This window comes from Bubalus bubalis, chromosome 12 (assembly GCF_019923935.1).
Source record: "Bubalus bubalis isolate 160015118507 breed Murrah chromosome 12, NDDB_SH_1, whole genome shotgun sequence".
In the NCBI taxonomy this organism is placed as follows: Eukaryota; Metazoa; Chordata; class Mammalia; order Artiodactyla; family Bovidae; genus Bubalus; species Bubalus bubalis.
Window position 1 is genome coordinate 92671787 of NC_059168.1, and position 27712 is coordinate 92699498.

General features: G+C 43.5%; 2 pseudogenes; one reads left to right on the top strand and one right to left on the bottom strand.

Annotated features, from left to right (window-relative positions):
• The first annotated feature begins 4879 nt into the window (after nt 1-4879).
• On the top strand, nt 4880-6363 carry LOC102394547 (annotated as a pseudogene).
• Nucleotides 6364-13427: 7064 nt separating this feature from the next.
• On the bottom strand, nt 13428-14374 carry LOC102394250 (annotated as a pseudogene).
• Between the last annotated feature and the right edge of the window lie 13338 nt (nt 14375-27712).

A 27712-nucleotide genomic window follows, 5' to 3' on the forward strand; every position in this document is an offset into this window, starting at 1 on the left:
ATATAATTGCTCTACGGGCTTCCCAGGTGGTGCAGTGGCAAAGAATCCACCTGCCAATGCAGGAAATACAGGAGACACTCTCCATCCCTGGGTTGGGAAGATCCCCTGGAGGAGGAAATGGCAACCCACTCTGGTATTCTTGCCTGAAAAATTCCATGGACAGAGGAAACTGGCAGACTATAGTCCATGGCATCGCAAAAAGTGGGACGTGACTAAGAATGAGCCAAAGCGTGATAATTGCTTTATAATGTTGTATTAGTTTCTGCTGAATAATGAAGTGGATCAGCTATATATATGTATACACATGCCCTTCTTCTTCGACCTCCCTCCCACCCTCCCATCCCACCCATCTAGGTCACCACAGAGCACTGAACGGAGCTCCCTGTGCTATACAGCAGGATTCTACTAACTAGCTATTTTACACGTGGCAGGGTGCACACATCAGTGTAAGTCTTGAAATTGTTCATTGCAATTCTCCAACTTTGTTTTCCTCTTTAAGATTAGCTTATTAGTTGTATATTTTAAACTATTCTCTTAGTGCTTACCTTAGACATTATAATGTATATCATTTACTTATTAAAGTCCCATATATATAATTTTTTTTACCATGTCCTGGTAAATTCAAGAACTCTAGGATATTTGAACTCCATTTCCCTTCTTCTTGCCTTTTATGCTATAGTGGTAATATATTTTAATTCAAAATGTATTTTAAACTTCATAAGACACCCTTACTTTTGGTTAAACAGGCAATATTCACTTTTAATGAATATTAATTCATTAATATTCATTTGCCTGTATTTTTGCTCTATATGCAGTGCTTCATTTCTTTCTGCATTTTGTGCTTCCCTCTGGGGTCATTTTCCTTCACCCTTTAGTGTGTCCTTTTATGAGACTTCTAGTAATATAAGATTATGCTTTTTTTTTTTCACCAATTACTCACTCTCTTCCGAATGCTCAGTAGCTACACCCTCAATGGCTTTAAATGGGAGAGTCTCTTGAATTTTTGTTTTGACTATTCACATTTGTATTTGTATTTCCAAGCACATCAACATCAGATAGTACTACTTTAGTTGTTTCAGTATGGATTGAAATTGGAATGATAATCAGGTTGATATGAAATGAAGTCAGACTTTGTAAACTGTGTGGTTTGGTCTTATACCAGGTGTGCTGTACATAATACAATTTCTTGGTAGTTGGAATAAAGTGGTGGGAGAAATGAGTCATCCCACAGCATACAATAAGATGTTATTCTCATTATGCCATTGAAGAGTCACTTCATGTTATGAAATGTAATTTAGTTTCAGCAAACTGATATAACACATAACATTAAATTAATGCTGTTAATTTATTAGTTTTGCTGTTTATTATTTTGGTTTTATAATTGTATAAGTACTGTTAGCCTAAGACATTTATTTATACATAGCTCTACTATTATTTATGTTTAAGTAGTACTCTTGCCTGGAGAATCCCATGGGCGGAGGAGCCTGGTAGGCTGCAGTCCATGGGGTCACAAAGAGTCGGACACGACTGAGCGACTTGACTTTCACTTCTCACTTTCATGCATTGGAGAAGGAAATGGCAACCCACTCCAGTGTTCTTGCCTGGAGAATCCCAGGGACAGAGGAGCCTGGTGGGCTGCCATCTATGGGGTAGCACAGAGTCGGACATGACTAAAGTGACTTAGCAGTAGCAGCATTATAATATGGGCTTCCCTGATGGCTCAGTGGTAAAGAATCTGCCTGCCAACGCAGGAGACACAGGAGACTTGGGTTTGATCCCTGGGTCAGGAAGATCTCATGTAGAAGGAAATGGCAACCCACTCCAGTATTCTTGCTGGAAAATTCTAAGGACAGAGGAGCCTGGTGGGCTACAGCCCATGGGGTGGCAAAGAGTCAGACGTGACTTAGCGACTGAATGACATTAACAACAAATTCCTATAGGTTCTATTTTTTGTCTCCTATTCCCCCACCACAAACATCTCTACTCTTTTTTGTTTTCCTTTTCCCATGAGTGTCACTACCAGTCTCTGTTCTGGTCTGTCTTTTTAGCCCATCCACCAAGAACTTCTCTCTAGTTTATTCTTGCACAGCATCCCGATTACCCAGATCAGTGTGGTACTTGCAATAATAATCCAATACTAAAAGCACAATGGAGAGAGTTATTAATCCCATTTAGACCCAAGGATAAGAAGAATGCTCAGAGAAAGCTATAGAGGTGATGTCAGGCCTCAAGGGATGGTAACTAGGCATTAACTAAGTGGAAAGGGCTTCCCTGGTGGCTCAGATGATAAAGAATCCACCTGCAATGCGGGAGACATGGGTTTGACCCCTGGGTTGGGAAGATCTCCTGGAGGAGGGCATGGCAACCTATTTCAATGTTCTTCCATGGAGAATCCCCATGGACAGAGGTACCTGGCAAGCTATAGTCCATGAGGTCAAAGAGAGTCCGACATGACTGAGTGACTAAGCACACACAACTAAGTGGAAAAGAGGCAAAGATATTACAATCCCATATGAAAACATGGAGGTGTGTAAAAAGAAGTGTTTGGGGAATGTAGCATAGTTCCGAATTTGATATAGGGTATTGATGGTGAATTGGGCTTCCCAGGTGGTGCTAGTGGTAAAGAACCCACCTGGCAGCACAGGAGATGCAAGAGATGGGGATTCAATCCCTGGGTCGGGAAGATCCCCTGGAGGAGGGCATAGCAACCCACTCCAGTATTCTTGTCTGGAGAATTCCATGGACAGAAGAGCCTGGTCCATGAGGTCACAAAGAGTCAGACATTACTGAAGCAACTTGGCACACACACACATGGATGGTGAATACATAGGTCACTAGCTGCAATCTCTTCCCATTCCTTATCTGTGGCAGACATAGCTAATCTACAGAGCATTTTCCTCACTGGGATTGAGCAGAGGCCTTGAACCATTCTCAAATTAACATACTAGGCAACTACTCTTAATTAAGTGGTAGTGGCATAAGAGGTGAAACCTATTTGTTGTTCTGGGGATGAGAGAATGAGATGTCATGAAGAGTAATTGAGGCTGGGGAGTTAGTTAGCCAGGAGCCAGGCTGGGAAATTGCTTTTGATGATGGAATTGGTGATTATAATCTCTTGGGGAAAGAGAAGTTTCTGTGCTTTGAATGTGAAATATCAGAAAAGTTTCAGTGCTCTGGGAACTGCCTCTGTGGGCCTGGTCTAGTCTATGACCTTGTTAACAAGGCCCGGGAGAAATTCTGTTTGAGAATTCCCTAGCTACCCTGCTTTGGTCCTAATTAGCGACTCTGGGAAGTGTGTGGTTTAATTAAGAAACATCTATAGTTAAAAGTTTGGCTTCTCCTAACAGCAGTGATTAGGAATTAAGCAGGATTTCTCCATGGAAACGTAGTCTTTGGCCATCACCAACTCAAAGTACCGCAGGAACAGAGGTCCTTTCTCAGGCTCATCTATCTGCCTCACTTCCCAATCAGATAAGTTGGGCCTATCTGGGTCTGCTCTGGAATTACACTTGGAACTGAGGCACCAGGTTGGAGGATGGGTCTGGCATGGCTGTAGACATCCCTTGTAATTTCCTTTGTGTTAAAGGAGACCTACAATTATAAGACAGGATTGGTGAAAGCCCTGAGGCAGAAGTGTGTCTGGTGTGTGTGAGGAATAATAAAAGGGCAAACGGACTGGACTGAATGAGCAGAAAGAGGCAGGAGATGAGTCCAAACTGATCAGAGAACCAGTTCATGTAGGACCTCGTAGACCATTGTGAAGATTCCGGCTTTAGTGCTACGTCAACTCTGTCAGTGTTTCGTTGTCAATGCATTTTCATTTTACTTAAAACACGTTTCTCACGTTTCTCTAGCCCAAGGCCTAAAATACGACTATCTTTTTTTCTATAATGTTTTATTTTTAAGATGAAGTCTTATTACACATAGAGTACAATTTATATACAATAAAATTTATCCATGTTAAGTATTTTGTTGATGAGTTTTGACAATTGTCTTCCGTTTTGTAGCAATTACAATCAAGACAGAGAACATTTTCAGCACCCTGGACATTTCTCTTGCCCCTCTAATAATTTTTCTTCTCCCACTCCCAGCACCAGGCAAACACTGATCTGATTTCCTGTCTCCCCCACCTCCAGAAAAAATGTCATAAATAGGATCACACAGTATGTGGCTTTTTAGATTGTTTATTTAGTTTCTTTCACTTTGCATACTGCTTTTGAGTTTCATCCAAGTTGTTGTATCATCATAGTTCTTGCCTTTTTAGTTCAGTATCATTTCTTGTGTAGATATACCATTATTTGTTGATCTATCCATCAGTTTCTAGACTGTCTTAGATTTTGGCTAGTATGAATAAAGATGCTACAAAACACTGGCATACATTTCTTTGCATAAGCACAATTTTCATTTCTTTTTTTATTTTAATTGGGGGCTAATTACTTTACAATATTGTATAAAAAATATTGTATAGGTTTTGCCATACATCAACATGAATCTGCCACGGGTGTACACATGTTCCCACTCTTGAACCCACCTCCCACCTCCTTCCCCAGAATATTGGAAATAAAAGCAAAAATAAACAAATGGGATCTAATTAAAATTAAAAGCTTCTGCACAACCAAAGAAACTATAAGTAAGGTGAAAAGACAGCCTTCAGAATGGGAGAAAATAATAGCAATTTTCATTTCTTTTGGAGTATCTAGGAGTGGGATTTCTGGGTTACATGGTAGGGGTATGTTAAACTTTTTAAGAAACTGTCAAATTGTTTTAAGCAACTGTTCCATTTTGCAATGAATGAGATTTCCAGATGCTCAGGACTTGGTATTGTCAGTCTTTAAAATTTCCTTTCTGGGCTGCGCCAAGCTAGCCCTCAGGCAGCACCATGAGCAATCTGAAGCCCGACAGCGAGCACAGCACTGGCGTAGCACGGGCTCTGGCGGCACCCTGGCGGAGGAGGAGGTCAGGACGCTGCGGGTCAGTGGGTTCCCTGTGGACATTAAACCCAGACAACTCTACCTGCTCTTCAGGCCTTTCAAGGGGTATGGAGGGTCCCTGATCATGCTTACATCAAGACAGCCTCTTGGTTTTGTGGTCTTTGACTGTTGGGCAGGAGCAGCAGCTGCCAAGAATGCATTGAACGGTATTCGCTTTGATGCTGAAAACCCGCAGTCTTTGAGGCTAGAGTTTGCCAAAGCCAACACCAAGATGGCCAGGAACAAGCTAAAGTGAAAGTCGCTCAGTCGTGTCCGACTCTTTGCGACCCCATGGACTATACAGTCCGTGGAATTCTCCAGGCCAGAATGCTGGAGTGGGTAGCCGTTCCCTTTTCCACGGGATCTTCCCAACCTAGGGATCAGACCCAGGTCCTCCCATTGCAGGTGGATTCTTTACCAGCGGAACCACAAGGGAAGCCGGCGAGCTAAAGGGAAGAACAAGTGAATGGCTACACCAAATCCTACCAATGCTGACCCCACCCTTGGAGCACACTTCATCGCAGGGGACACCTGTAACCAGATGGGGGCCGCTCCAATCCCTGCATCCCCAGAGGCCTGGGCCCCCTACCCTCTGTACACTATGGAGCTGACCCCAGCCATCTCACATACCGCCGTTCGCCTACCCAGCCGCCACCGCTGCTGCCGCCGCCCTGCGTGCTCAGGTGTGCTGGTTCAGTTTAGCTCAGTTCAGTTGCTCAGTCGCGTCCGACTTTTTGCGACCCCATGGACTGCAGCACTCCAGGCTTCCCTGTCCATCCCAACTCCCGGAGCTGCCTCAAACTCACATCCTTGAGTTGGTGATGCCATCCAAACATCTCATCCTCTGTTGTCCCCTTCTCCTCTCGCCTTCAATCTTTCCCAGCATCAGGGTCTTTTCCCAATGAATCAGTTCTTCTCATCAGGTGGCCAAAGTATTGGAGCTTCAGCTTCAGGATCAGTCCTTCCAATGAATATTCAAGATTGATTTCCTTTAGGATGAACTGGTTGAATCTCCTTGCAACCCAAGAGACTCTAAAGAGTCTTCTCCAACACCACGGTTCAAAAGCACCAGGTGCGCTGGTACTGTTCCTCTGATACCACCCAGCCAGGATGGAAATATTGGCACTTCTGTTCGCTCTTCACCCTTGTCACCACAGCTCGAGGCCCCTGCCCCACAGGGGAGGACGCCACCCTGAGCACCCCGTGCCCCCAGGTGGCCCTGCAGAGCTGCTTCTGTTGCTGCCCTCCAAAGACTGTGAACTTTGAGCCTGACTCAGTGGACTCTTTTTCTTCCTCTCTTCCTCCTCAGCCCTGTCCTGCCCCACAGCCTGTCTCCAAAGCCTCAGGGCTGGATTCAGGGCCCTTCTTGCTGGGAGGGCTCCTTGGGGACTGAGCAAGTCTCAACCTCCCAAATCTGCTTCTGTAACCCCACCTCAAGACACTGAGGCATTTAATTTTGAATGTTTTCTGCCATGAATTAAGACAGTTAAAACTTGTGTGCACATGAGTGTACAGTTTGTTCTCACATTGCTTCACCATGGCAACAAGGCCTGGCCACTAAGGGCTCATCATCATTCTGGGTTCCTCTCCCTGCCCCTCTGCCCTGCACCACCTGGCTTCATTGAGGACCAAGCCCCGTTGCCAGTACTGCTTGGCGGCTGGCACTCCACCACCACCACCACCCCACTCACTTCCAGGCTGAACAGGAAGGACCACCCAGCCAAGACAGAGTGTTTTCCTGGTCATTTCAAATCAGGGGCCTCTGCTTTTTCCTCCTCAGACGGGCCAACAACCATTAAGAAAATCCTTTCTCTGCTCATTTCACGTACCTCTCCCCGGTGTACCCTGGTGCACCCCACCCCTGCCATGGCTCCTCAGTCTTTCCAATCTTTGAAACCAACCAAAAAAGTGAAAGTATTTTTGTACCCTGTGTAACAAAATGTTTATGCAACATGAAAGAGAAGAGTGGAAAGGATGGCTTCAGGCTCAACATTCAAAAAACTAAGATCATGGCATCCTGTCCCGTCCTATCACTTCATGGCAAATAGATGGGGAAACAATGAAAACAGTGACAGACTTTATTTTTTTGGCTCCAAAATCACTGCAGATATGAAATTGAAAGATGCTTGCTCCTTGCTATGACCAATCTAAGTTTGAAAGTGAAAGTTTAGTCACTCAGTTGTGTCTGACTCTTTGCAACCCCATGGATTGTAGACTACCAGGCTCCTCTGTCCACAGGATTTTCCAGGCAAGAGTACTGGAGTGGGTTGCCATTTCCTTCATGACCAACCTAGAACATGTATTAAAAAGCAGAGACATTACTTTGCTGACAAAAGTCCATCTAGTCAAAGCTATGGTTTTTCCAGTAGTCATGTATGGATGTGAGAGTTGGACCATAAGGAAGGCTGAGGGCCAAAGAACTGATGCTTTTGAACTGTGGTGTTGGAGAAGACTCTTGAGGGTCCCTTGGACTGCAAGGAGATCCAACCAGTCAATCCTAAAGGAAATCAGTCCTGAATATTCATTGGGAGGACTGATGCCGAAGCTGAAGCTCCAGTACTTGGCCATCTGATTCGAAGAACTGACTCATTGAGAAAAGACCCTGATGCTGGGAAGGGTTGAAGGCAGGAGGAGAAGGGGATGACAGAGGATGAGATGTTTGGATGGCATCACCGACTCAATGGATGTGAGTTTGAGGCAGCTCCAGGAGTTGGTGATGGACAGGGAATTCTGGCGGTGCTGCAGTCCATGGGGTCACAAAGAGTCAGATATGACTGTGACTGAATTGAACTGAACTGAACTGAAAGCTTCGTGTGTGTGTGCAATTAATTATTGAAGAGCCCTTGTCAGACTTGTCAGATAAGTTTAATGTTTTCTTTTGAGGCATGAAGAAGAAAAGAGTTTCCTTTCTTCAGCAGTGAGCCTTAGCGTCAGCCCTTAGTTTAAGAAAAATGAAGGAAAAATTGTGCAATTTTTTGTTTTGTGAGCACATCAGTGCTTTGCTGTTGGCTGCAGCTGCGGCTGTCTTGCCATTTTCAGACTTAGAAGACGAGGTGGGTGTTGTAATTGCTGATCCTGTGAGAATGTGAAACTGGATAATATATGAAACACAAAATAAAAGAAATCATCCAAAGAAAAAATAAAAAACAATAGCACACTATTGATTATTGTAGCTTAGTAAGTCTTGAAGCTAGGTAGCGTGAGTCCCCTCCTTCTTATTTTTTTTCAAATTTATTTTGATTCCTCTAGGTTCTTTGGCATTTCCATATAAATTTTAGAATAAATTTTTTAACTTCTGTAAAAAAACTGGTAGAACTAAAGTAACTTTTAGTTTTTAATATTTTTATCTTATTTTGGTATCCCTTATGGGAAAGTAAATTTTAAAAAACTATACTCCTGCTACCCAGAGATGACCATTGTTTTTCCAGTTTGGTGGGTTTTCTTCTCTGACTTAAAAATTATTTATGTTTATAGTAGATCTTACTTCTGAAGAGTTTAAGGCAGCTTGGAGTAACATATACGCTACAAGATGGATAAACTGAAAATAAGGTTAGACAAGCACAAAAGAAGGAATAAACAAGGGTGGGGACATAAAATTGAGCCAGGAATGACTCTGAAAATGCAGATGGTAATGACCCTTGTTACGGGTGAGCCTTAGATTTGGCTCCAAGCTTTCTGATCATTCACAGAATTCACAACCAAAGATAAAAATAAACAGTTGCTTAGATGAAATACTAACATCTGTGTTCTAAGAACAGACACAATGCATGAGCTTTCTTTTAATCAGCTTCAGTTAGAGGCTTTTGGAAATCACATTGGTGCATAAAAATTAATATTAGTAATGGTTTGGAGGCAAAAATCACACTGTCTAGATGGCACTAGTGGTAAAGACTCCACCTGCCAATACAGAAGACACGAGAATTGTGGGTTCAATCTCTGGGCTGAGAAGACCCCTTGGAGTAGGAAATGGTAAGTATTCTTGCCTGGAAAGATCCCATGGATAGGGGAGCCTGCTGGACTACAGTCAATGGAGTTGCAAAGCGTTGAACATGACTGAGTGGCTGAGCACACAGATGTTTATGTCTCCAGTGATCTGTGTTGACAATACACTGGATATCAGATCCATGAGAAAGTATGGATATTATACACGTCATTTGGGCAATCTTCTCCAGATAATTTTTCCTTTAGTTCAACTTTTGATAAACATCATGTGTCAGTGAGCTCTAAATATTATTTCCTGGTTGGTGCTTCAGCTATGACTTTTTTTTTTAAATTATTAGTTGAATATAGATGAGTCTTATTTAGCGTTAGTGATCAAGTGACATATTATAGTGTTGAGAGCAGAGCATTGGGCCAGACAGGTGTTTTAAATCCTAACCTCATAACTCTACTAACTGTGTAGACATAAGCGAGTTATGACATTTCATCAAATCTCAGGGGTCTAATACTTCTGAAAAGGTTACATGTTCTATGATTACAACTACATGACATTCAGGAAAAGGCAAAGCTGTAGAGATAGTTGAAAAGATCAATGGTTTCCAGATGGTTTTTTAAAAAATAATTTTATTCATTTATTTTTGGCTGTACTGGGTTTTTGTTGCTTCAGGAGAACTTTCTCTAGTTGTGGTGAGCAGAGGCTACTCTTCATTGCAGTGAGTGGAGGCTACTCTCTCTGTGGTGGCTTCTCTTGTTGAGCACATGCTCTAGGCCTGTGGGCTTCAGTAGTTCTGCACAGGGGCTCAGTAGTTTCAGCTCGTGGGCTCTAGAACACAGGCTCGGTAGTTGTGCTCATGGGCTTAGTTTCTCCAAGTGGTATGGAATCTCCCTGGACCAGGGATTGAACTAGTGTTTCCTGCACTGGCAGGTGGATTCTTTACCACTGCACCACCAGGGAAATTCTGGAGGGTTTTTTGTCTTTCCTGGTGGGAGGAAATGAATAGGTGAAATAGCATTTTTAAGGCAGTGAAACTAGCCTATTATATACCTCATAGAGCTCAAATTCGGAGAAGGCAATGGCACCCCACTCCAGTACTCTTGCCTGGAAAATCCCATGGATGGAGGAGCCTGGTAGGCTGCAGTCCATGGGGTTGCGAAGAGTCATACACAACTGCGCAACTTCACTTCCACTTTTCACTTTCATGCATTGGAGAAGGAAATGGCAACCCACTCCAGTGTTCTTGCCTGGAGAATCCCAGGGACGGGGGAGCCTGGTGGGCTGCCGTCTATCGGGTTGCACAGAGTCAGACACGACTGAAGCGACTTAGCAGCAGCAGCAGAGCTCAAATTGTCATCTCACTACACTGTATTCAATTTTAGTGTTGAAAAATGAGGGCAATTGTTCTCCAAGTGACTAAATCAAATTATACTCCTTTGTGCACTGTCATAGACTTTCAGTGTTCAGAATTGCCAGGAATATTTTTTTCTTGATCATCTGCTGTGCGTAAAATAATATTTCATTCTGGTTGTAGTTTTCCTAATCACTTCTGAGGGTGAGCACAAGCCATCTTTTTATAAACAATCTTTCTAAATGATTATGTTTTCTTTCTTCTGAAAGAGTGAATATGGCATGTAATTTGACTACTCTGATGAGTCTAAATGCCCATCTTTCTTCAGAGCATAATGGAGAGTGGTCTTCAGGTGTGTAGCACTTAAAACAAGTGGCCCCAGGGCAGGTTAGGCAGAGAAGTAAAAAGTGGATCTAAGAGAAGAATCATGATAGAGTCAGTGGGTTTGGGAAGGCAAATGGGAGGACAGTAGAGCTGTCCTCTAGGCTGCTGACAGGCTACTTTTCTACTGCAGCAGCAATTGATGGCACAATAGTAAAGAACTGATAGTAAAGAATCTGCCTGCCAGTGCAGGAGATGCAAGATGAAGTTCGATCCCTGGATGGGGAAGATCCCTTGGAGGAGGAAATGACTACTCACTCCAATATTCTTGCCTGGAAAATTCCATGGACAGAGGAGCCTGGTGGGCTACTGTCCATGGGGATGCAAAAGAGTCAGACATGTTTGAGCAACTGATCGCACATGTACGGGGGCAATTAAAGTGGAGTTCTAGCTCCTGAGTTCTGACACTTTCTGTGTCAGAAAGACACACTTCTGTGTCTTGCAGAGCCCCTTCTTTTGTCCAGGTAACTGTAGAAGTCCTGGTGTAGAGTTGTACATAAATGCAGTTCCAGTACATGGTGTAGTGCCAATTGCCTCAGATCATCTGAGGAGCTTATGAAAGATCCCCGAGCCTCTCCTCTGTAGATTCTTTTTAAAAATTTTTGTTAACTAATTTTATTTAAAAAAAATGTTTATCTGATGGCACTGAGTCTTAGTTGCAGCATGCAGGATCTTTAGTTGCAGCATATGGGATCTAGTTCCCCATCAGGAATGGAACCCCGGCCCCCTGTATTGGGAGTCCAGAATCTTAGCCACTGGACCACCAGGGAATTCCTTCCTCTGTAGATTCTGATTCACCTAGTCTAGAATGGGACATAGAAAGCTACATCTCCCCATTTCCCAGATTTTTCTGAGTATTTTCCCAGGACTCGCCTCAGAGAATCAGGAGCTGATCCTTGTGTTTTTGCTGCCAGACTCTGATGTGGCCAGAAGCTTTTGCAGACATCCCAATCTGCCCAGAAGGAAGAAAACACTGCTGTACCCTAATCCATTTTGTCAGGCATGGGCATAGAGTCTTCCCCAGGTGGCCAGAGTACAGTAAGTTCAGTTCAGTTCAGTCGCTCAGTCATGTCTGACTCTTTGCTACCCCATTAATTGCAGCATGCCAGGCCTCCCTGTCCATTGCCAACTCCCAGAGTCCACCCAAACCCATGTCCATTGAGTCGGTGATGCCATCCAACCATTTCATCCTCTGTCATCCCCTTCTCCTCCTGCCCTCAATCTTTCCCAGCATCAGAGTCTTTTCAGAGCTGTGAGTCAGCTCTTCACATCAGATGGCCAAAGTATTGGAGTTTAAGCCTCAGCATCAGTCTTTCCAATGAACACCCAGGACTAATCTCCTTTAGGATGGACTGGTTGGATCTCTTTGCAGTCCAAGGGACTCTCAAGAGTCTTCTCCAACACCACAGCTCAAAAGCATCAATTCTTCGGCACTCAGCTTTCTTTATAGTCCAACTCTCACATCCATACATGACCACTGGAAAAACCATAGCCTTGACTAGACGGACCTTTGCTGACAAAGTAATGTCTCTGCTTTTCAATATGCTGTCCAGGTTGTTCATAACTTTCCTTCCAAGGAGCAAGCGTCTTTTAATTTCATAAGGCTATATCTGTTGACAAACCTAGACAGCATATTAAAAAGCAATCACTTTTCCGACAAAGGTTCATCTAGTCAGAGCTATGATTTTTCCAGTAGTCTCGTACGGATATGAGAGCTGGACCTTAAAGAAGGCTGACCACCAAAGGATTGATGCTTTCAAACTGTGGTACAGGAGAAGACTCTTGAGAGTCCTTTGGACTGTAAGGAGATCAAACCAGTCCATTCTAAAGGAAATCAGTCCTGAATAATCATTGGAAGGATTGACGTTGAAGCTGAAGCTCCAAAACTTTGGCCACCTGATGGGAAGAGCTGACTCATTGGAAACGACCCTGATGGTGGGAAGGATTGAAGGCAGGAGGAGAAGGGGATGACAGAGGATGAGATAGTTGGATGGCATCATTGACTCAAAGGACATGAGTTTGAGCCAACTCTGGGAGATAGAGAAGGACAGGGAGGCCTGGCATGCTACAGTCCATGGGATTGCAAAGAGTCGGACACGACTGAGACTGAGCAATAACAAATGCCTATTGATAATATTTTATTGAAGAATCACACCATAGAAAAGAGCAGTACACCATAGAAACTACTTTCAAATATAGCAATAGGCCCTAACTTCTCCTAAGAAATCATCAGGCTGGCTGCTAGACTGTCTCCACGTGGACAAACGCATTTCCTGTCCCTAGACGTGGAGGTCTTCTCAACGCCTATCACAGTCAGAGCTCAAGTGCTTCTCAAGAGCCCTGAAAAGAGACGGTTTTCCCTTTACCTGTTTCTAGGTTCCAGATTCTCATGTAATCAGCCATTCTGTGCCCATGACTTATTGAATAAGGAGATATCTGGTCGATAGAAATTAATGCAGGATATTCATTTTCAGCTGCACTTGAAAGGAGCGAATGACAAAAGAGAATGGGAGGGGGAGATGAGGACTGGGTATGAAGACTCTGGCCAGCTGGGGGGCTGCAATAAGGTGGCTTTGATTGGTGGATATATATATATATATAAATATGAATATATTGTATACTTATATAATTATACTATAAATAAGACTGTAGATTCTAGTCTTGTCAGTCATCTACACCATTTTTAATGGACTCTTGGCTTAGGAGTGCTAACCTTCAGTAACTTACTTCAATTAGAAGTGAGGGGCCTCAGGAGAAGACTTACCCCTGAGCATGCCCACAGGAGTGCTGCCTAGGACATCCTCCTGCTCATCAGCTTCCTCAGGCCTCTCTTCATATCTTTGTTCCTCAGGCTGTAGATAAGAGGGTTCAGCATGGAGGACAGAACGGTGTAGATGACTGTTGCCACTTGGTCCTTGATGGTGTAGGTGGACAGGGGTCGGAAATAAACATAAATAATGCTTCCATAAAAGAGGGTCACCATGGTGACATGGGAACCACAGGTAGAGAAAGCTTTATGTTTCCCAGCAGCCGAAGGGATCTTAAGAACGACAATGAGGATCCGTAGGTAAGAGATGATAACACATATGAAAGGGCTCACCAGGGTTACCAGTCCTTCGGTGTTAATGACAATTTCATTGACAAGCGTGGAGGAGCAGGACAGTTTCAGTAGAGGGTTGATGTCGCAGAGGAAGTGGTGGATGATATTGGAGTCACAAAAGAGAAGACGATTTATCAGGAGAACCAGTAAGAGGGAATGGAGGTGAGAGATGGAGCAGGAGAAGGTCACCAGCAGGACACAACGGCGGCGGCTCATGGTGGTGACATAGTGGAAGGGGTCACAGATGGCCACATAGCGGTCAATGGCCATGGCTGCCAGGAGGTAACTCTCTGTGTTGGCAAAAGCCAAGAAGAAATACATCTGGGTCATACACTCAGCATAGGAGATGGACTTCTTCTTTGACAGAAAGTTCACCAGCATCTTGGGAACTATGGTGGTTGTGTAGCAAACATCAATAAAGGATAAAATGCTAAGGAAAAAATACATGGGTGTCTGAAGCTGAGTGTCAGAGCGGATGGCCAGAATGGTGCACTTGAAAGGAGTGCTATGGTGACTACGTACATGATGAAGAAGAGGGCAAAGAGCAGCTTCTGGTCCTCAGGCAGGGAGGAGAGTCCCAGAAGGATGAACTCAGAGACACTGCTGGTTTGGTTAACTCTCTCCATGGTCCTGCATAGGCCAATACATATATTCAAATATATAGTAAAAAAAATATTTTAATTCAACAAATTTCAATTCATTCCTCTCTTTCCTAGGATTCCTATAAAAAGTCCATAATTTTGTCATCCTTTCCACAGCCCACAAAAGTAAGTTGAACAATAAAATTGAAACTGTGTCAAGTGCAAGGACATCAGAGAGTGAATTTCCTTTCAGAAAGAATCCCAGGTAGACTTCAGCCATGCACTATTCTTATTTCCCCACAAATATTTATTAGATTGCTGAAGTTCATCTCTCTACCATCCTTGCAAACAAAACAAAACAAATAAACAAAAAACCAAACAGTGAATCAGGTAAATAAGATAACTGCTGACATAGGCACACAGTGTCAGTAGTCACCCTTTCAGAGCCAGTATTTTAATTCAAACCTGGTTTGGGAAAAAAACAACAACAACTGTATTATAGAGTTGGCCAAAATTTCATTTGGGGTTTTCCGTAAGATATGGGAAAACCCGAATGAACGTTTTGGTCAGCCCAATATTTGAACCTATGCATTAAAACATTCATAAACATTGAGGATTTATGGTCTCACAATTATTCAGTATCACTGTTTTAAACACTCACTAGGAACCCAACACTGAGATTAAAAAGGTAAGTGATTCTCAGTTCCTATTCTTAAGGCGGTTATAGTCTGGCAGGAAAGATAAACTTTTACACAAATAACTGCCACAAAATTCTACAGGTATGGTGATAGACATACTGAAAAGCAGCAAGCATCATGTGATGTCTTTGAGAAGAGCGTGCATTTTGAAATCTGCTCCTTCACTTTCTGGCTGTGTGGCTTTGTGCTTGTTACCTAACATCTCTGTTTCCTGGTATCATTCTCTGTAATCTGGGATAGTAAACACCTCCCTTCTCGGTTTCCTCTTCTCCTGCTCCACCATCATCTTCATGTCTTCCTTTGCTTCCTGCCCAAATCCTCTCCTTTGTCAGGTGTACCTGGATGCTCTTGAAAACAGTTATTCTGTACTTCTTTGCAAAACCTCATAGCTTTCATATTTTTCATTGTTTGACCGTGCTTCACCCAAGTTTACGAGACTTGGTGGGAGAAACATTTATTTGTGCTTTGTATGATTTGAAAATGAGTGCACAATTAAGAGAAACAAAAGTCATGCTTAAGACCTATTAAGCCTTACTGTGTATTAGGCAGTGAGCTAAATGCTTTATGTATATTACAGATGACAATTCTCTAACCTGGTTCTCAGCAACAGTCCCTTTCAATAGATGAAAACATTGAGGTTAGGCGTTGAGTACTTTCCTCAAGATCACGCAACCCAGAAGAGCCAGAGCCTAGATCCCAAACAGAATAGTCTTAAGCACAAAATGCTTTCATAAAGCTTCAGAAGTTTATGCTAGGAACAAATGTGCAGGGGAGTTGTTTTTCACTGTGGAATTTTCCACCGTAACATCTTTATTCCAGTGACGACAGGCTTGCAAAATCAGTGTTGCGTGTAGTCTCTTACTGTAACTGCTAGAGACAGGACCGCTCCCAAGTCTTGTGTGGACTGGGAGCTGTAGTTCTGTGGAGCTGTGCCAGGGGGGAGGGAAACATTCAGGAGACAGAGCCAGGAGATGTGGGTTCAGATCTACCGTCTACTCACAATGTGTCTGGCAAAATCCCTTCATCACTCTGAGTTTCACTTTCCTAATCCTTAAGGTAAAAACTGCTCTCAAGAGAAAAACGAGGAACATGGGTGTGAAAACCACAAACTCAGTATATGTCAGCAGGATGACTGGGAAATGTCTGATAAAGAAGAAAGTAGCATCAGGGGAAGGTGAGGTGGAGCTAAATGGAATGCAGACACAGGAAAGGAGTTCGGCTATGAGAACAGACCAGGCTGAGTCTAGAAGCATGGTGGGTGGATGTTACTGGAATCAGTGATTTTCCTATTTTATTCTATTCCGTGTAGTACCCATTAGCGTGGGCTTTGATTCTTTAAGGATCTCCGTGGTTTCACCTGCTAGGTATCTCTTGAATCTTCAGCTCTTCCTCTCCTTGGTCAGCACTCTGTTGAAAGCCATCATTTCCCATTCAGATTGTTGCAGCCTCATCTAAATGATGTATATGGTTCCCCTGTCCTCTCTTGACAGCCCCTTCCCCGTCATTCTCTGCCCTGCAGCCACAGTGATCTTTTAACAATAAATGTAATCACCTGACTTTTGAGGTTCAAGTCTGTTTGTTTCCTAGGGCTACTGTAACAAGGTATCACATCGGAGAGATGTGGTTGGAAAACTCTCCCCAGAGGGTGAGTGGAGCTCTGGCATCACCCTTACCCCGGAATCCTTGGAGAATGGGTCTCCAGGAAGTCCCTCCTTGTATCTTAACTGGGTCTTCCCAACACAGCTTCAGTGATTATCTAACAGCAAGGTCAGAGACTCCTTGGAGCTTGCTTGGTGCTCATTCGGGGCTCAGTGAGGGACACGAAGTCTCAGGGAGAGGTGGCGACTTGGCCAAGACCACGGAACAGAGTTGGGCCTCCTGCAGACCCAGGACGCCTGGCACCTGGCACTGGCCCGTTCTCGAGTTTTACGCAGAAAATGCCAGGTCCCTCCTTCAAACATGCTTCCTTCTCTGGGCTCAGAGCCAATGTGACAGGAAACTCTGACTCTTCATGCATCTGATTATAGGGGGTCAAGAGTGTAGCAACGGGCGAGAGGAGCCCGAGAAGTCACCTCAGATTGCTGGGATCAGAGGGCATGACCTTCTGGTTTAGGTCTCCTCATGTCACAGAATCATGCAAATAGTGTTGCTTAAGGCCTGACTTAAAACAATCAAAACGCCTTTTCTCATGGTTCCGGAGGCTAGAAGTACAAAGTCAAGCTTGTGGGCAGGATTGGTTCCTTCTAGAGATGCTTAGGGAGGTCTGCTCCAGGCCTCTCGCCCAGCTTCTGGTGGATACGGGCAATCCATGATATTCCTTGACTTGGAGATGCCTCACTTCAGTCTCTGCCTCTGTCTTCACATGGCCATCTTTTGCTCCGTTTCTTTATATGGCTGTCTCCTCTCTGTGCCTGTGTCCAGAATTCCTTCTAAGAAAGATACCAGCCTCTAGGGCCCACCTGACTCTACTGTAACCTCATCTTAACTTGATTTTATGTACAAAGACCCTACTGACAAGTCAGGTCTCATTCTGTTTCCATACCAAATCCTATCTGAAAACAGTGTACTTAAGAATCTTCACAGCTTCTGTTAGAGACATAATTGACATAATTCCTTTTTAGGAATGAAGGAAAATACTCCCATTTTTGAACCATCCTTTTGTGTCAATTCTACACAATTGCCTGTTACTTTATACATATTTTAAAAGATATAATTTTGTAAATATTTAATATTCTGCTAATTTGATTTTGAATTGTAAATGTCAAGTATCCTGCTATTATACTTTGTTAAAAAGGAAACAGCATACATTTTTAGAATATTTTTATGAAGAAATTTAAGGCACTGAAAATAAAAAAATTAGGTCACTTTCTGGAGTTTTTGGTGAATATAAATTTGGTGGGAGGGGGGACACTACTCAAGCCCCTCTTCATTTAATATGAATTGAGTTCCTATTCCCCTCCAGTCTCATCACATTCCTGTTTCCCCAGGGACTTCCTCCTGGTCTTCAAACATTCCTATCTGGACGGTCCTTGCCCCTCGCCCCGCACGCTTTTCCTCTCTATCGTCCTTTGGGTATCAACTCAGCTGATACTTTTTCTGGGTCAAGTCACCCTGTTTTATGCTCCCATGAAACTCCTTTCCCTTCCTTTATGGCACATATCAGAGTCTGCAATTATTCATTTATTTATGTGAGTGGTGTTTGTCTTGACCAAACACAGGAATCCAGTTTCCTTTCCCTCACCATTCTGTCCCCAGAGTTTAGCACAGTGTTTGTGGAGGAAACGAAGCCACACCTGGCATTGAGGCTGGGGCACCACGAGATAAAAGTCAGAGTTGGGTGTTACGATGAAGGAGGTGATGATGCCTTGTGTCCTCAAGTTGCTTGTCTGTGTAGAACTTGTGTCTGTGATTCCTGATGGGCTGGTTGACTAGACTTGGCTCTGGCAACGTGTTTACCTGAGCTACAAATCCAGCCCAGGCACTGCTCTTGATTCTGCATTTTCTCTCATTTCCCACATCCCACTGATGATCACATCCTAACGATGTTGCCTGTCCACCTCTCTTGGTCTCTGCCAGCACTGCTCAAATGGAGACCTTTATCATCTCCAGCTTCCAAAATAGCCTCCTGGCAGCCATATTTGTCTTTCAATTTCCTCTCAGCACTGTAGGCAGGTCAGTTTTTCTAAAGTGCAAATTTGAATAACTCGCTATATTAGTTTGCTGGGGCTGTTGAAACAAAGTACCATGCACTGAGAGGCATAAACAGTGGAAATGTACTCTCTCACAGTTGCCGAAACGAGAAGTCCACAAAATATCAGCGTGGTTGGTTCCTTCTGAGGGCTGTGAGGAAGTGTCTGTTCCATGCCTCTGTACTTGACTTACAGATGGGGTCTTCTTGTGTCTCTTCTCATCCTCTTCCATTTTGCATGTGTGTTTCTGTGTTCAAATTTCCCCTTTTAATGAGGACGTCAGTCATTTTGGATTAGGATCCACCCTGATAACCTCATTTTAACTTGATTACCTCTGAAAAGACCCTACCTCCAGGGGACTTCCCTGGTGGTCCAGTGGTGAAGAATCTGCCTTCCAAGGCAGGAGATGCAAGTTTGATCCCTGATCGGGTAATCAGAATCCCACATGCCACCAACTACAGAGCCCATGTGCTCTGGAGCCCCCAAGCCACCACTAGAGAAAAGCCTGTTCGCTGCCACAAAGATCCCATGAGCTGCAACTAAGACCAGATGCAGCCAAAAATACATAAATATTAAAAAAATAATTTCAGAATCTTAAAGATCCTGTTTATGAATAAGGTCACAATCTGAGGTTCTTGGGATTAGGGCTCCAATATATCTTTTTTTGGGGGAGACACAATTCAACCCATAACAGTCACTTTTCTACTGCAGAAGACTCCTTGTTGCTAAGTTGCTTCAGTCGTATTCAACTCTTTGGGACCCTATGAACTATAGCCCACCAGGCTCCTCTGTCCATAGGATTCTCCAGGGAAGAATAGTGGGGTGGGTTGCCATTTCCTTCTTCAGGGGATCTTCCTGACTCAGGGATCGAACCAGCATCTCTTATGTCTCCTGCATTGGCATTGACAGGCAGATTCTTTACCACTAGAGCTAACTGGGAAGCCCGCAGCCTCCCTGTTACCCACAGACTAAAGGCCAACTCCTTCCTGAGCTTACAGTGCATCCTATGATGTGTCTCCTGCTGGGCTCTGCGTCTCATCTCTTGCCTCCCTCTCTATTCTCTTTCATGCCAGCATTTCTTGCTTCTTCTTGCCTTGGGGATTTACTGTTCTATCTGTTTGAAATGTTCCCCGTGCCCCGTTTGTTAGCTCTGGTGGCTGGTGGTCACTCAGAATGGATACCCCATCTTTTCTGAAGCCTGGCCTGCCCTTCTTCCTGGATGGGCACCTGGGTGAGGTGCCCCTTTGGCACACATAGCACAGAACTGAATCTCAGTATTTCCAAGGCTGTCTTCCCTACTTAAGCTGCATAAGAAGGAGGATTGTGTTTGGTTCTTTGTTACACCATCCACTCTGGCGCCATGCCTGGGACATAAAAATCCCTTGATAAATATTTGTAAAATGAAAGCATGCCTGGATGGTCATTTAGGAGTTTGAACAGATGCAAGGAAGAGTTGCGGCAGATCTCAAGTTGCAATCTTACGAGCAGCATTCCATTTCATTCACCGCATGCGGTTGGGGCAGAGTCCAGGCAGGAATAGCTCGAGCCTGCTCTCCTGGAAGGTGCCTCTTGATTTCTCATTGCTTCAACTTTAAAGCACACACAGTGGAGCTCTGAGCCAGAGAAACTCTTAGAGATCATGTAGTCTAATTTGTGGGTGCTCAGTTGCCAAATCCTGTCTGACCCTTTGTGATCCCTCTGTCCATGGGAATTCCCAGGCAAGAATACTGGAGTGGATTTCCATTTCCTTCTCCAGGGGATCTTCCTGACCCAGGGATCGAACCTGCATCTCTTGCATTGGCAGGTGGGTTCTTTATCACTGAGCCACCAGGGAAGACTGTAGTCCAATTCGCTTGTCTTAAAGAAGGGGGAAATGAAGGCATGGGGGGTGGGAGGACCTTATTATCATGATATTTTGATTGTTAGAACTGGGACTGGAACCCAGGCAACTTGGCTTCTCCCTGAAGTGTCTAGGTTATGCTCTGCCTGTTATGGATGCAGAGAGGCTAAGAGCTTGGGCTCTGGCCCACTTTCTAGGTCTGGGGTCCTGTCCTCATCAGGTAAATGGTCTAGGGCAAGTTACTTAACCTCTCTGGGGCACAGTTTCTCCACCCTTAAAGTGGGGATAATGGGAGGCCCTATCTCATAGAGGACTCAGTGAACTAACGTCAAAGCACAATACCTAACGTCAGCACCTCCACCCCCAAAGTTAGCTACTTATACTACGAGGCAGAGAAAAACATTTTGATCAAGTAAGCAACCAGTCAGGGTTAAATGTTGGAAGTCTGCCTGGTCTGCAATTAGGTAACCACACATATGAAAACCAGAGGCTTACTCACAGTGGTCACTCATTCCTTTGTGTACACATAGATAGCACTAGATTCATTGGGTTAATTTTGACAATAACACAAGGATAACATTTTCCTGATTCACTGACATCAAAACACTCACGTTTTTTGACAAGGTTTGATTCATGGCCACTTCGGGACTCACTGATTTCAGATGGCGGGCAGGGAGGAAGGCGTGCCCGGCCAGTGTGGATTGTTTAGTCCTGGTTGTTTCCTGAGTCCAGATGTTTTCTCTCCCACAGCTGTCTCTCCAGATGTGGAAGCCTTTTCCATGCCATGTTGGCAAGTTTATTCAGAACCCACACTTCAGCTGAAGGTCCCAGCCTCCTTACCCTCCTCCCCAACCCCTGTTAAAGGAAACCACTGAGAATGTGGTCAATAAGAGTGATGGGTTTCCCGACGCTGTTTCAAATCCTTTCTCTTTCCCCACCTCTGGTGCCCAGCTCCATCCTGACTCCTCTTTTCATAAGACAGAGCTCCCCAGAATCATTGAGCTGAGGATCCTCCCAGCCCATAATAGTTTAGCATCTTTGGCCTGGCCTCTTTGGAGCTCCTTATCTCTGAGGGAGAAGGTGTTCTCTCTTCCTGCTTAGACCCCAGGGAACTCTGCCCAAGGGAGATGGAGAATGCCAGGTGCCTCCTGCTTAGTGCTGAGAATATTCCCAGAGCCTCCTTGGATTCACGGTCATGTCTCACAGATGTGACTCAGCCACCCCACTTATTGACCACTAGGATTGAGGAACAATGGTGGGTATTCTGGAAAATAGGGATTTTTTTTTTTTAAAGACCGGGGATAGAGTAATATGTTGTTGTTCAGTTGCTCAGTCACGTCCAACTATTTGCGACCCCATGGACTGCAGCATCCCAGGCGTCTCTGTTCTGCATCATCTCCTGGGGTTTGCTCAAACTCATGTCCATTGAGTTGATGATATTATCCAACTGTCTCATCCTCTGTCACCTCCTTCTTGTCCTGCCCTCAATCTTTCCCAGCATCAGGGTCTTTTCCAATGAGTCGGCTCTTCACATCAGGTGGCCAAAGTATTGGAGCTTCAGTTTCAGCATCAGTCCTTCCAATGAATATTCAGGGTTGATTTCCTTTAGGATTGACTGGTTTGATATCCTTTCTGTCCAAGGGACTCTCAAGAGTCTTCCCCAGCACCACAGATTGAAGGCACCAACTCTTTGACGCTCAGCCTTTTTTATAGTTCAGCTCTCACATCTGTACATGACTACTGAAAAAAATCATAGCTTTGACTATACCTCTGGACATTTGGAGGCAAAGTAATGTCTGGGCTTTTTAATATGCAGTCTAGGTTTGTCATTGTTTTTCTTCCAAGAAGCAAGTATCTTTCAATTTTATGGTTGCAGTCACTGTCCACAGTGATTTTGGGGCCCCCAAAATAAAGTTTTGTCACTGTTGCCATTGCTTTCCCGTCTACTTGCCATGAAGTAACATGGGAGAACAGTAGACTTCCGGTGATGAAAAGTGTGTGGGGGGTGTGTGTGTGTGTGTGTGTGTGCTAATGCTAATCCACAGACAAGTGATGAAGGTAGGATAGAATTCCAGGTTGGTTTATGAAGTACCATCAGCTTCTTTGGGTTCTAGACATCTTGATGTCAGGTGCCCCTCTGAGTGAATTTTCAGTATGGAGTTACAACAATGTTTTATATGATTTATAAATTGGGATGGCTCTTAGCATTAATTGTTTCAGTTTCAACTGCAGTATCGGCCAAACGGCTCTTTCCAGTTATCTGTTAGCTGATGTGGAGTCATTGGTCTCCAGGGAACACCTCTGGCTCCTGGGCCAAGGAGGAGGAGGATGTAGGCCTGGTCCTTTGAATTCTGGGAAGCATCCTCAAGAGCTTCTGTACATATCACAGGAGCTGGGGTCTTGTTCAGGAGACAGACCTGACTTTCTGTTCATTTACATCTTGGGGTCACTAAGTCATACGTTGAAATACCCCAGGTTCACAAGAAAAGAAACTAACCAAGTATGTGTCTGGCTGGTTTTCTTCCTCCCAATCCTCTTTTCTTTCTTTCTTTTTTTTTCACTTGCTCTTTCCTTTTTCTTCTTTTTGTTTCTTTTATTTTTTTCCCACTGTATTTACTTCTAAAAAGAACTGGATTGTTTAGAATGGTAGATACAACAAGAAAAAACATAAAAATAACAGAGGGACAAGAAGGAAAAAAGTAAAAGTGTAGGATGGAACTCCCCTGTTGATCCAGTGGTTGAGACTTCCCCTGTAGGGGATGCAGTTTCGATCCCACTATGTGAGCTAATATCCCACGTGCCTTGTGGCCAAAAAACCAAAACATAAAACAGAAGCAATAAGGTAACAAATTTGAAAAAGACTTTAAAAATGGTCCACATAAACAAATCTTCAAAAAAAGTAAAGTGTAAGAAAAAGATCAACCCTGAATATTCACTGGAAGGACTGATGCCGAAGCTGACGTTCAATACTTTGGCCACCTAATGCGAAGAGCCTGCTCATTGGAAAAGACCCTGATGCTGGGAAAGAATAAAGGCAGGAGGAGAAGGGGGCGACGGAGGATGAGATGGTTGGATGGCATCAGTGGGCATGAGTTTGAGCAAACAGGGAAGGACAGGCAAGCCTGGCGTGCTGCAGTCCATGGGGTTGTACAGAATCGGACATGACTGAATGAACAAGTGTAAAACGAATGTACAAACTCAGAAAGAGGTTCTGATAACTTTGTTAGACGTTCAATTGACTCTAAACTCACTAATGACCAATGTGAAGAAGATGAGAAGATGATTTAAATGATTCTTAGTATCTAAGAGATATAAACAAGTAGATTATTTAGGACATGCATTACCAATTCCGGCTCTGTGATTTAAGAGAACGGTGTCCCATGGATTTTCATGAAGCGATTACAGTGCAATGTAAAGCTAAGCCTTTTCAACAAGATCCTTAGAGGAAACATTCTTCTGAATCCTTCTAAAGGTCCTCAGTGGGACCTAGGGGGCAATCTGCCAAGATCTAATTTAGTGGCAGTGATCCTAAGGGGGTCCATATCGGAGAAGGCAATGGCACTCTACTCCAATACTCTTGCCTGGAAAATCCCATGGATGGAGGAGCCTGGTGAGCTACAGTCCATGGGGTCACTAAGAGTTGGACACGACTGAGCGACTTCACTTTCACTTTTCACTTTCATGCATTGGAGAAGGAAATGGCAACCCACTCCAGTGTTCTTGCCTGGAGAATCCCAGGGACGGGGGAGCCTGGTGGGCTGATGTCTATGGGGTCACACAGAGTCAGACACGACTAAAGTGACTTAGCAGCATCAGCAGTATTTGCAGGTATTCTGCCCTCTGATGGTCTGGCTTATTTCAACATTAGTCTTTACTTAAGGGCAGTGGTTCTCAATTTAGAAATGCCTCTGACTCTCCAAGAAAATTGTTAGTTGGGCTACACAGGACTATGTGCCCTCCGACATGGCATGTGCCTTTTGTATGTACATAGAAATGTGCTTCCCCTGCTCCCCTGGAATGATGTAGATTATTATCATCAGATGCTCACAATGATCCTTGGCCTAAAATAGATTGAGCCATCTATGTAAGAGGGCTGAAGCCCTCCATGAATATAACTTATCTCCATTAGGTATTTGTCATTTATTTAGCTGTGCCAGGTCTGAGTTGCAGCATGGGGATATTCATTTTTCATTGCACCATGTGGAATCTTTAATTTCCACACACAGGCTCCTCAGTTCCCTGACCAGAAATCAAATCTGGGTTCACTGCATTGCAAGGCAAATTTTTAATCCCTGGACAACCAGGGAAGTTCCTCTGTTAGGTTTTAATAATCGTGTTAATGAGTCCTGTATTAGCAAGTGTGCAGAGGGCCACTCCTCTGAGTGTCTGTGAAAGTGTGTTCAGTCACGTCCAACTCTTTGCAACTCCATAGCACCAGGATTCTCTGTCCATGGAAATTTTGGGGCAAGAATATTGGAGTGGGTTGCCATATCCTACTCCAGGGGATCTTCCTGACTTCAGGATTTCGATCCAACATCTCTTGTATCTCCTGAATTGGCAGGTGGATTCTTTACCACTAGCCCCACTTAGAAAGTCCTGCATGTTTAGTAAGGGTTGGACAATTAGCTTTCACTGTCCCAGGTGGTTCTAGTGGTAAAAAACCTGCCTGCCAATGCAGGAGATGTAAGAGACATGGGCTACATTCCTGGGTTGGGAAGATCCTCAGGAGGAGGGCATGGTAATCCACTTCAGGTTTCTTTCCTGGAGAATCCCATAGACAGAAGAGCCTGGTGGGCTACAGTCCATAGGGTCACAAAGAGTCAGACACGACTGAAATGATTTGGCACGCCCATGCACATGGCCTTAGAGCACACGTCAGTCATGAAAGGATATGGCTGAGATCTTGCTGGGGAGACTGAGGAGTTGGCGGGAAGATCCCTTGGAGAAGGAAATGGCAGCCCACTCCAATATTCTTGACTGGAAAATTCCATGGACAGAAGAGCCAGGCAGGCTACAGTCCATAGGGTTGCACAGAGTTAGACACAACCGAAGCGACTTAGCAGAATGAGGATGGGGCCTTTGCTCATTCTAGTTAATGATACTGGTATCGTGTGGAACGGGACAATACACTCTTACCTGCTTAGGAGGTTAACTTACTTTTGCTTGGATGTGAGTCTGTAAAGTTCCCCTGATATATCCAAGCATCCCATAGAAGAGAAATCTGGTGTCTGTTCTAACACAATACTCAAGGCCACTAATTTTTCATGCCAGAGAGCAGGACCACCATCGTTTAAGCCTGGAACTTCCCTTCTGTAGTTCCGTGTTTAAATTTCGGAAGTAGTGTATGCTCATTGCCAAATATTCAAATAATTCAGATGTTTAGTAAGTAAAAATGAAAGTCTTCACCTCCCAGTTCCAAAGAGCTCTTCCATTTGTATACAAAGTAGAAGCACAAATGAAACTATGCTGTTTATACTGTTCTGTAACTTCTTTCTCCCACAGAGTATTGTTTCAGTTCCTATAGACAACACTGATGTTAAGAATGTTGACCAACTGGCATACTAATGTGGCTCAGATGGTAAAGAATCTGCCTGCAATGTGGGACACCCAGGTTTGATCCCTGGGTTGAGAAGATCCCCTGGAGAAGGGAATGGTTACCCATTCCAGTATTCTTGCCTGGAGAATGCCATGGACAGAGAAGCCCAGCTACAGTCCATGGGGTCACAAGTAGGACATGACTGCGAGACTAACACTTCCACTTCCTTCTGTACTAATGTAAACTAATTTATAAATTAAAAAAATAGAGTTCTATTTAGTGTCTAAAACTAAACTGTAAACACCAAGGGTCCATAAACTACGGCCTGCTATGAAAACAGGTCCACCACCCATTTTTGTTATATAATACTCCCATTATTTAAAGAAAAAGTTTTATTGAACATAATACACTCATCCACTAACATATCATCCATGACTGTTTCTGCACTATGACAGGGAATTGAATAGCTATGACCGAGATTGTATGGCCTGCAAAGCATTTACCATCTGGGGCTTTCCACAAAACATTTGCTGAACTCTGCCAAATATAGAATTGCTTAACAAAAATAAATCATTAAAAGCGGAAAGCCACTAGCTTGTCAAATCATTTCAATACTTTCAAAATAATTTATTGGTTTATACATAGTTTACAGATTGATTTAAAAACATTTTGTGGAAGTGTGATACATATATAGAAAACTATACAAGTCCCAAGAGATTTGAGTAATCACAAGATGAAAACATGGACTTAACCACGGCTGAACTCTTACCAGCATCTCAGAAGTCCCCCTTCCCCATGGCCTCCTTTGTCATAGATTAATTGTCCATGTAAGTGTGGCTTTAATTCTGGGCTTCTGTTCTGCCCCACTGAATAATTTTTGTGTGAGTACCATACTATTTTGATTACTGTTGCACTGCAGTATAATTTAAAATAGGAGAGTGTGTTACCTCTAGTTTGTTCTTCTTTTTCAACATGGCTTTCACTATTCAGAATCTTTTGTGTCTCTGAACAAATTTTAAAACCTTTTATTCTAGTTCTGTGAAAAAGGCCTGTGGTATTTTGATAGAGATTGCATTGGATCTGAAGATTGTCCCGGGTAGTATGGTCATTTTAACAATATCAATTCTTGCAGTCCATATGCATGGTACATCTTCCCATTTATTTATGTTGTCTCCAATTTCTTTCATAAGTGTTTTACAGTTTTCAGAATATAAGTCTTTTAACTATTTGATTTGATTTATTCTTAGATATTTTATTCTTTTTGATACAATTATAAATAGGATTATTTTCTTAATTTCTCTTTCTGATACTTCATTTCTAGTGTATGGAAATGTAACAAATTTCTGTACATAATGTTGTATTTTGCAACTTTAATGAATTCATTTATTAATTCTAATAGTTTTTTGACACTATCTTTAGGATTTTCTATATATAGCATTATGTCATCTACAAATTTTTTCCTTTTTAATCTGGATTCATTTTATTTTATTTTTTTCTCTTCTGACTGCTGTAGCTAAGACTTCCAATATTATGCTGACTAAAAGTGGCAAGAGTGGGCCTCCTTGTCTTGTTCCTGATCTTGAAGGAAATGCCTTCAGCTTTTACTCATCATTGAGTATTATATTGGCTGTG